Source organism: Coffea arabica, chromosome 10e (assembly GCF_036785885.1).
Source record: "Coffea arabica cultivar ET-39 chromosome 10e, Coffea Arabica ET-39 HiFi, whole genome shotgun sequence".
Taxonomy (NCBI): Eukaryota; Viridiplantae; Streptophyta; class Magnoliopsida; order Gentianales; family Rubiaceae; genus Coffea; species Coffea arabica.
In genome coordinates, this window is record NC_092328.1 from 31,507,808 (window position 1) to 31,515,640 (window position 7,833).

General features: G+C 38.4%; 2 long non-coding RNA genes across 2 annotated transcripts; both read left to right on the forward strand.

The window, feature by feature from the left end:
• Window positions 1–436: 436 nt before the first annotated feature.
• Window positions 437–3,002, forward strand: LOC140015539 (uncharacterized). The gene is made up of 2 exons (XR_011822193.1): window positions 437–668; window positions 2,030–3,002. It is a non-coding gene; the product is annotated as an uncharacterized lncRNA (long non-coding RNA).
• Window positions 3,003–4,880: 1,878 nt separating this feature from the next.
• Window positions 4,881–7,446, forward strand: LOC140015540 (uncharacterized). The gene is made up of 2 exons (XR_011822195.1): window positions 4,881–5,112; window positions 6,474–7,446. It is a non-coding gene; the product is annotated as an uncharacterized lncRNA (long non-coding RNA).
• The last annotated feature ends 387 nt before the right edge of the window (window positions 7,447–7,833 follow it).

Here is a 7,833-nt window from a genome sequence, read left to right on the forward strand (position 1 = left end):
TTTTACACTTCGGTTTCAAGATTTGAGCAAAATTAGGATTTTCGCGATTTCCGCCGGATAAATTTTCGGTACTGGCCAGGGATCAATTTGGGGATTAAAAGTGACTTTTAAGTGAAAAATAATGTGTGAGTAGTAGCAATGATATAAGGATAGTGAATGGGAAGAAAAAAAAACCTAGTACGTGAGTTTTTAAGAAAAACGGCACGAACCGGCGGGTCCCGCGCACTACCCATTGAACGCACCGCTTGACCACCATTTTTCTTACCAAACAAGCTTATTGACTATTGCACAAAATATCTTCCTAATTTGCAGCTGGTTTGACCGAAATTATAAGGCTAGAAATGTAAGGGAAGAAAGAGAAAAATTTGTGGACAAGATTAGTCCAAGTGTTGGCCAAAAATTGTGGACACAATTAGCCTTAATCTTCTTACTTCCTTATAAGACAAGTTAAGCTCCATTTCCTTCATTTTTCTGCTCCATAACCGAAATAAGAGAGAGAGGGAAAGACCAAGAGAAAAACTTCTTCATTTCTTCTTGATTTCTAGCTACAAAGTGAGAAAACTAAGGAAATAAACCGATTAAACTCACCTTTGAGTGTTTAGTTAGTGATTTGTGGTGAAATTTTGGAAAGAGAAAGCTTGGGCTACTCTTTGTGTCCTCTATTCAAGGTAAGAGAGCTTATCTCTCTAAGTTTTGCTTTCAATTTTGTTAAATTAAGTTTAGTAGTTGATTATAGTGGTGGAATCATGGATGATTAGCATGTTTTAGAGGTTTTTCCCCAATTTATTTGATGAACTAGGGCTTATGGAAATTCTGCCCAAATTGTTGTAAGATGCTTATATGTTGCAATTGAGGTTTCATAAGGTGTTGTGGTAGTGATTAGACCAAGAAATTTAGGAAAGTTCCACTAAAAACTAAAGATTTCAGATTTCTGGAAATTCTTGCTTACATTCTGTCCGAATTTGTATCTGTGTGTTAGAGGCTGATTTGGCCTTAGGTCAAAGAAGACAAGTTGTAGATAATGACATTTTATAGGTTCCTACAAAATTTCAGCTCAATCGGAGCAACGTAGGATGTGAAAAGTCCAAAATACCCTTACTGTTTTAAATATTTCCCAGCAGTCCGTTTCATCAGTTAAGTCCAGTTTATCACGTTTTTTTTCTAGGAGCCGTACTGATTTAGCTCTGAGCCAAAACATGAAAGTTGTAGTGTTCTGAAGTAGCTTTAAAATGCCTCAAAGAACACCTGAATTGGACTTTTGTACACTGAGTTATGACCATTACAGTGTTCTGCATTTAAACAGCCGACGAATTGGTTTCTGGTTTAGTAATTCGAGAATTTGACTGAGTTACATTAGGAACTAGACTAAGTGACCTTCATGAATGTTGTAGCTCTGTGTCTTAGCTTCGAAACGGAGTAGGTTTCGTTTTAATCCGATAAGCGTAACCTCGGATATGTTATTTCCGTATTTGTACCTCAAATCTGTTTTGAACTAAATTGAATTTCTGCACTTGTACTTAATACGATTCTTGTTATTATGATATTGTGAGCCTATGGAACGGCTCTTGACATGAATTGCTGATATGTATAATGTTGGGTTGTGTTTGAGAAAAACCATGAAGCCTAAAAGGCTGGAAAATTAGGTAAACACAAAGGGCATGCTGCCCGAATTTTTACTCGAGGACTAGAAAACTATATTAGTGACTTGAGTGAAGGTTAAGTACTTATTACTTGAACTAGCGAGAACCTTGGCCACTATGTTTCTTGAGTGTTGTACGTTAGGACTTGGACGAACTTGTACCCTTGAGAAATGAAATAATGATTGCTCGAAGTATGTTTTCCTTGTACTTTCAACTCGCAAGACAATTTCAAGTATAAATATTACAAAGTTTTACTGTTTAAAAAGGCGAGCAAGTGTTTCACGACTACTGTCCAAGTGAATTTCAATTTCTTGATTCTTATTGAATGAAACGTCTAAGTTTCGAACTCTAGTCATGTTTCAAAGTTCTCAAATTGAGTTTTATCGCAGATTTGGACTCCGAACTCGGAGTATAACCTGAAAGTGACCAGTAAAGGCACTATATCTTGTGGTGAGTGCTTTCAAATACTGAATTGCACTAGATACTTGAACTGGATACGTGACCAATATGAGTACTTGTTATATACGTGAATTGACAGGGCAAGAGTGTACTTTATCGCACTTGCCCTTACGTGATATACTTGTTTATTGATTGCAATTGACTTGATATACTTGATGTGCGCACTTCCTGGAATTCCAGAAACCCTGTGGCGAGTTACTCTAGTCGAGCCGGCAAGGGCTTGGTCGATTGGGTAACGAACCCTGGGTCTCTTATTTTGTCGAGTGGAGTGATACCTCCTCGGCTAATCGGTATACTCGAGTATTACCACCCATGTTTATTGAGGATTTTGGGCCCAGTAGGGGGTGTGAATGGTGGACGGAGAGTCGTGTAAGTGGTGCTCTACTGGATTGGTTCCTTTACTTGAAAGTTGACGGAGTGTCAACTACTACGCGATCAAGCTCCTGATGATGAATGGAAGTTGGCTCCTGAGGGCCATCCGTATCCTTATGCTTTGGATTGATTATTGCTTATTGGATTATTGTTGATTTTGAAAAACTTTTACACTCGCTCATTTTGAGATTTCTACTTGACGTGTTATTGCTCACATTTATGAACTCTTCATGCTCCTTACTTTGCTATATCGAAAACTTGTACTTATAAATAATGGTCAATTTGCTATTTGGAACCTCACTGGGCTTTTAGCTCATACCACGTTATTTGTTTTCCTTACAAGGGTACGAGCGAGGCGTGAGATATGTAAAGACTAGCGTAGTATAGTTGTTTGACTTTTAACTTTTGACTTGTACTCGCGCTATTCCTCGAATGGAACATTTTGTATTTGGATTGTATATGTTTTGAACTAGTTTAAGTATATCGAGATTTTGTACCCTGATCTCTATCAATGTAAATTATAAGCTTGAATTGTGGATGTTATTTATGGTCCATGGATGTGTGTACGTGATTTGAGTGAGTGAGTCCTGGCGAGAGCTGGGCAGGCGGTCCGCCAAACCCTTTGGTACGCCTCAGGGGGAGGTGGGGTCGTCACAGATGGTATCAGAGCTCCTATTGAGCTCGTGCCGGGAGAGGGTTCTCGGACTGTGGGGATTGACTTGTTAAGTGTGAAACAATTGTCTATTGTTGGAGACCTTAGTTAGTTATGCCAGGTAGGAATCTCTAATATGGATGATTTACTCTTGGGACCGGCCGGCTCGAGTTGTGAATTGTCTTATTGTGGGTTCTTGTACTTGGGTATCATATAGTGAAGAGCGTTAGAATAAGGGTCTGTATCTTGTTTGCCCTTGAGGTGAGTTTTGATGGAAAAGGTTAAAGCGTGGATGATTCTAACATTTAACCTTATTATTGGACTGATCAAAGGGGTTTGCAGTACTTGAACTGTCTGAGACAGACTAAAATGAGCTCATTTGAGACTTGAACTTGTTTTGGCGAGTGTGCTCTTACGTACATGTAATGGACCTGATTTGATTTTTACACTTGAGTAACATGACCTATATGTGGATTTGAATTCGGTGACTGTTTGAGAATGTGAATTGCTGGGTATAGGCTAGTCGAGGCTAGTCGAGTGAGTTCCTATTCGTACCCGTGCTTCTTGAACTTGAAGTAATTGAATCTACTTTTAAACTTATATGTTTGAACCCTGTTTTGACCTTGCTTTTGAACTTATTCGTATTTGTGTGACTGTAGACCAGCTACTACTCCTCTGTAGCGGTTGAACTAAAACTCTCTGGTGAGGCTTTGCCTGTTGTGTTTCCAAGCACCGCCAGGGGTAAAATTTTCGACTTGAGAAATTTTCGACTTGAGGCTAAGCCATGTTCTAAACTTTTCGAATATCTGAGACTTTACTTTCAACTCAGGGCTAGTTATGTGAATTGAGCCCTTTTTGCATGTTCTATTTGGTTATTTCTTAGCTTTTTGCTAAATGATAAGGTCATATAGAAGGGATTGGAGTGATTTCTAGTACCTGACTGACTTTGAACGACTCTTAGTACCCGTTGGAATTTCGAGGGCGAAATTCTTTTAAGGAGGGGAGATTGTAACATCCTGAATATTAGGAGGTTGTTTGTGAAGAAAATATTAAAGTATATTTCTTCGGGTTTGATTTAAAACCTTATTTTGTTTTAAAAGACTAGAAACCCTAATATTTTAGTCAAAAACCCTAGTTTACTTGTGACTAACCGGTTCTCTTAAATCTCTCACATTTTGATTGAAACCCTAAATTTAATCATTGGAATTGGAAAATTCCTCACGTTTTCTTAAAAATTTCCTTTTATTTGAAAATTATTATTTATTAAAGCCCTACTACCCAATTGTTCAACAATAAGTGCAGATGAACCTGGAAAATAGGGTTTTACACTTCGGTTTCAAGATTTGAGCAAAATTAGGATTTTCGCGATTTCCGCCGGATAAATTTTCGGTACTGGCCAGGGATCAATTTGGGGATTAAAAGTGACTTTTAAGTGAAAAATAATGTGTGAGTAGTAGCAATGATATAAGGATAGTGAATGGGAAGAAAAAAAAACCTAGTACGTGAGTTTTTAAGAAAAACGGCACGAACCGGCGGGTCCCGCGCACTACCCATTGAACGCACCGCTTGACCACCATTTTTCTTACCAAACAAGCTTATTGACTATTGCACAAAATATCTTCCTAATTTGCAGCTGGTTTGACCGAAATTATAAGGCTAGAAATGTAAGGGAAGAAAGAGAAAAATTTGTGGACAAGATTAGTCCAAGTGTTGGCCAAAAATTGTGGACACAATTAGCCTTAATCTTCTTACTTCCTTATAAGACAAGTTAAGCTCCATTTCCTTCATTTTTCTGCTCCATAACCGAAATAAGAGAGAGAGGGAAAGACCAAGAGAAAAACTTCTTCATTTCTTCTTGATTTCTAGCTACAAAGTGAGAAAACTAAGGAAATAAACCGATTAAACTCACCTTTGAGTGTTTAGTTAGTGATTTGTGGTGAAATTTTGGAAAGAGAAAGCTTGGGCTACTCTTTGTGTCCTCTATTCAAGGTAAGAGAGCTTATCTCTCTAAGTTTTGCTTTCAATTTTGTTAAATTAAGTTTAGTAGTTGATTATAGTGGTGGAATCATGGATGATTAGCATGTTTTAGAGGTTTTTCCCCAATTTATTTGATGAACTAGGGCTTATGGAAATTCTGCCCAAATTGTTGTAAGATGCTTATATGTTGCAATTGAGGTTTCATAAGGTGTTGTGGTAGTGATTAGACCAAGAAATTTAGGAAAGTTCCACTAAAAACTAAAGATTTCAGATTTCTGGAAATTCTTGCTTACATTCTGTCCGAATTTGTATCTGTGTGTTAGAGGCTGATTTGGCCTTAGGTCAAAGAAGACAAGTTGTAGATAATGACATTTTATAGGTTCCTACAAAATTTCAGCTCAATCGGAGCAACGTAGGATGTGAAAAGTCCAAAATACCCTTACTGTTTTAAATATTTCCCAGCAGTCCGTTTCATCAGTTAAGTCCAGTTTATCACGTTTTTTTTCTAGGAGCCGTACTGATTTAGCTCTGAGCCAAAACATGAAAGTTGTAGTGTTCTGAAGTAGCTTTAAAATGCCTCAAAGAACACCTGAATTGGACTTTTGTACACTGAGTTATGACCATTACAGTGTTCTGCATTTAAACAGCCGACGAATTGGTTTCTGGTTTAGTAATTCGAGAATTTGACTGAGTTACATTAGGAACTAGACTAAGTGACCTTCATGAATGTTGTAGCTCTGTGTCTTAGCTTCGAAACGGAGTAGGTTTCGTTTTAATCCGATAAGCGTAACCTCGGATATGTTATTTCCGTATTTGTACCTCAAATCTGTTTTGAACTAAATTGAATTTCTGCACTTGTACTTAATACGATTCTTGTTATTATGATATTGTGAGCCTATGGAACGGCTCTTGACATGAATTGCTGATATGTATAATGTTGGGTTGTGTTTGAGAAAAACCATGAAGCCTAAAAGGCTGGAAAATTAGGTAAACACAAAGGGCATGCTGCCCGAATTTTTACTCGAGGACTAGAAAACTATATTAGTGACTTGAGTGAAGGTTAAGTACTTATTACTTGAACTAGCGAGAACCTTGGCCACTATGTTTCTTGAGTGTTGTACGTTAGGACTTGGACGAACTTGTACCCTTGAGAAATGAAATAATGATTGCTCGAAGTATGTTTTCCTTGTACTTTCAACTCGCAAGACAATTTCAAGTATAAATATTACAAAGTTTTACTGTTTAAAAAGGCGAGCAAGTGTTTCACGACTACTGTCCAAGTGAATTTCAATTTCTTGATTCTTATTGAATGAAACGTCTAAGTTTCGAACTCTAGTCATGTTTCAAAGTTCTCAAATTGAGTTTTATCGCAGATTTGGACTCCGAACTCGGAGTATAACCTGAAAGTGACCAGTAAAGGCACTATATCTTGTGGTGAGTGCTTTCAAATACTGAATTGCACTAGATACTTGAACTGGATACGTGACCAATATGAGTACTTGTTATATACGTGAATTGACAGGGCAAGAGTGTACTTTATCGCACTTGCCCTTACGTGATATACTTGTTTATTGATTGCAATTGACTTGATATACTTGATGTGCGCACTTCCTGGAATTCCAGAAACCCTGTGGCGAGTTACTCTAGTCGAGCCGGCAAGGGCTTGGTCGATTGGGTAACGAACCCTGGGTCTCTTATTTTGTCGAGTGGAGTGATACCTCCTCGGCTAATCGGTATACTCGAGTATTACCACCCATGTTTATTGAGGATTTTGGGCCCAGTAGGGGGTGTGAATGGTGGACGGAGAGTCGTGTAAGTGGTGCTCTACTGGATTGGTTCCTTTACTTGAAAGTTGACGGAGTGTCAACTACTACGCGATCAAGCTCCTGATGATGAATGGAAGTTGGCTCCTGAGGGCCATCCGTATCCTTATGCTTTGGATTGATTATTGCTTATTGGATTATTGTTGATTTTGAAAAACTTTTACACTCGCTCATTTTGAGATTTCTACTTGACGTGTTATTGCTCACATTTATGAACTCTTCATGCTCCTTACTTTGCTATATCGAAAACTTGTACTTATAAATAATGGTCAATTTGCTATTTGGAACCTCACTGGGCTTTTAGCTCATACCACGTTATTTGTTTTCCTTACAAGGGTACGAGCGAGGCGTGAGATATGTAAAGACTAGCGTAGTATAGTTGTTTGACTTTTAACTTTTGACTTGTACTCGCGCTATTCCTCGAATGGAACATTTTGTATTTGGATTGTATATGTTTTGAACTAGTTTAAGTATATCGAGATTTTGTACCCTGATCTCTATCAATGTAAATTATAAGCTTGAATTGTGGATGTTATTTATGGTCCATGGATGTGTGTACGTGATTTGAGTGAGTGAGTCCTGGCGAGAGCTGGGCAGGCGGTCCGCCAAACCCTTTGGTACGCCTCAGGGGGAGGTGGGGTCGTCACAGTATCAGAGCCTGCTTCGCGTGGTCTCTACGCGGAGTGAGCCTGGACTGAGTGGTGAATAGGTATGAAGGATTAAGTACTCGTTCGAACATAAGCTATGAATTACGAATGTCATAGGCCCTAAATCTTTCCATAGTATCTAAGGATCATAGATAGGTACGTCGGGTAGGAATTTCGATTGTAGATAGTTTACTCTTGGGACTGGCCAGCTCGAGAGGTGAATTATCTTATTTCGGATTCTTGTGCCTGAGTACTCCAGAGTT